At 34.7% G+C, this 2333-nt stretch overlaps 1 long non-coding RNA gene across 1 annotated transcript; it reads left to right on the forward strand.

Annotated features, from left to right (window-relative positions):
• The first annotated feature begins 656 nt into the window (after positions 1-656).
• Positions 657-1512, forward strand: LOC134608046 (uncharacterized). The gene is made up of 3 exons (XR_010090711.1): positions 657-765; positions 1142-1303; positions 1421-1512. It is a non-coding gene; the product is annotated as an uncharacterized LOC134608046 (long non-coding RNA).
• The last annotated feature ends 821 nt before the right edge of the window (positions 1513-2333 follow it).

Genomic DNA, 2333 nt, shown 5'->3' on the forward strand with positions numbered 1-2333 from the left:
TCTTTCGAGAGAAACAACACATGGCAAGGTGAATGGGGGTTATGTAATCACTAGATCCATGCAGCCCCCTGCCCATTTGACCTTCTAACCCCGTTGATTTCCTTTTTATGTCCAATGTATGGCGATAAGTATAATTATTAAGATCCATATGGACCCCCCATATAAGTATAATAATTTTGGTGACTAATTTGATGCCTCATCATCAGAAAAAATAAAATGGAATGTGAATAGTCATAGAAGGGATTACTTTACCTATATATGCATGCATAAAATCGTTATAAAATGATTCTCTATTTTAGGCATCTAACATCAGAGCCAGGCCAACACACAAAAATACGTCTTCGGGGATCAAACTCCCACCATGTCCTAATAATCGGATCCCGATGCTTACCACAAAACCCTCGGAAAAGGTATACACTACAATTTAAATCCATAGTCCGATTCATATTAGGAAGGGAACATTTTGCAGACACAGGCTGTGAACCTGAGATTTTTTTTTACATCGTCATTTTCTTGATGCTTTTCTTTTTTTTTAGTTTATTGTGAATGTCATTCTTCAACAAAGTATAAATTATAAAAAAAAATCACATTAATATGTATATTACATATGTTCTGCAATCTACATTAACTGAATTTATATTTGCTTAGGTGGATTTCATTAGAGCACCCCCAGCAGAACAATTTGTGAGCGTTCCTTCTGGAGTGAAATTTCCAGTGAGTCCTAAACAACCTGTCCAGTTCTGTACCACCAAGCTCTCGGAAAAGGTATTTAATACTAATCCAGACTAGTAAGCAGATATTTTCAAGACAATTGAAATAGGGCTACGGATTGATATGAAAGGTTGTATATTTAATGCCAAACCATGGAAATGATCAATTAAAGTACGTAAGCATTAAAAGATTTTATAAATTACTATCTCACATCAATCATTAGTTCTATTGTAGATTATTAACTCTTCTACCATATAACAAAATAGCTGAAGTGGATAAGCATTAGTCTACTATGTTTAACCTACTATGTTTAACCTTTCAAACAATCCCCAATTATTTTATATATTGGTTGTTTTATGCTAATGGTTGTTCTTCAGAATAGGTTTACAGAGTGAGTGCACACATGTTTTATGTTATAATGTTTTTGCAGCTTTATAAGCCAAGTCCATCATTTGACCTTGAGGATCCATATTGTCGTTTGATGAGGACAACCTACAATAACCTGCATGACCCATGCTTAAAAGAATATTACCAGAGTAAAATCCCTCGACAACGGATACGTCAGCAGGGATTTATCACCAGCGATGATAAGGTAGGATAAAAAACCAAAACAAGCAACATGCCACTACCATTTAATTTTACGCTAACATATATTGCGTACATAAATTTAACTGAATGACATTGAATTAAAAGAAAATCTCTTGTTTAGGTTGTTTGCTCTTTAAAAGAGTACAACGAGTACAGGGAGTACCTCTCAAGCATACATAGAAAGAAAATGAAAAAAGTAAGTTGGATTCAGATTTATAGCAAAAACAGTCAACATAGTAGACAAAGTGTAATTTTCAGTGGGATGATACTTAGCTACTCAAATTAAAAATAATTTTAAAAAGATGAATAAATAATAATAATCTGTTTCTTTTTTAGAAGTTAGAGAAACAAGATAGAGAAAATTCGTCTTCGACCAATGATAATCCCAAGTTAGTTAGAAAACATACTTCTTAATAAAACTTAATTACTACTTGACGATTTTGCCACAGGTGATTTCCTGCAAAACAGATCGAACATATGAAAAAATGTCATCATACGAACATGTGGGTTAAAATATGAAATTTTATTTAAAGAAACACTCTAGCACTATAACAATTTTGTCTAATTGAATTGGTTGTAACGTCTGCAATCCACGGCACCTATTCCATGGTTAATGTTAAATCATGAATAGTTTAACACCTAATGAGGGGCCTACTGCACATCCCTTGCTTGGAGTAGTTAAACTCCACCTTAGCTATACCAGTGTATAGCAGCAATAGATGTCTGTGATACTCTGAGAGCCAGCAGGTGGCGTTCCTATCACTGCCAACTATTGCTGCTTGAACTAATGTTTAAGTATGAACCTAAGCAGTAGAGAGGGGCCGGACAGCAGGCGTCCGGGGACCTTCATTCAGTGTTTAACAAATTGAAAACGATTCAGCGCCCAGGTACTCCAAGCACTTTATCTATTTTAATGAGATTAAGCGGTTTTAGTGCCTTCCTCCAGTGTTACTTTAACAAACAATATAAAAAATCATACAGATTGGCCTTTAATCAGATACAATTCAAGGTGTTTGCTGGTACCATTATACACA

This window comes from Pelobates fuscus, chromosome 4 (assembly GCF_036172605.1).
Source record: "Pelobates fuscus isolate aPelFus1 chromosome 4, aPelFus1.pri, whole genome shotgun sequence".
Lineage (NCBI taxonomy): Eukaryota > Metazoa > Chordata > Amphibia > Anura > Pelobatidae > Pelobates > Pelobates fuscus.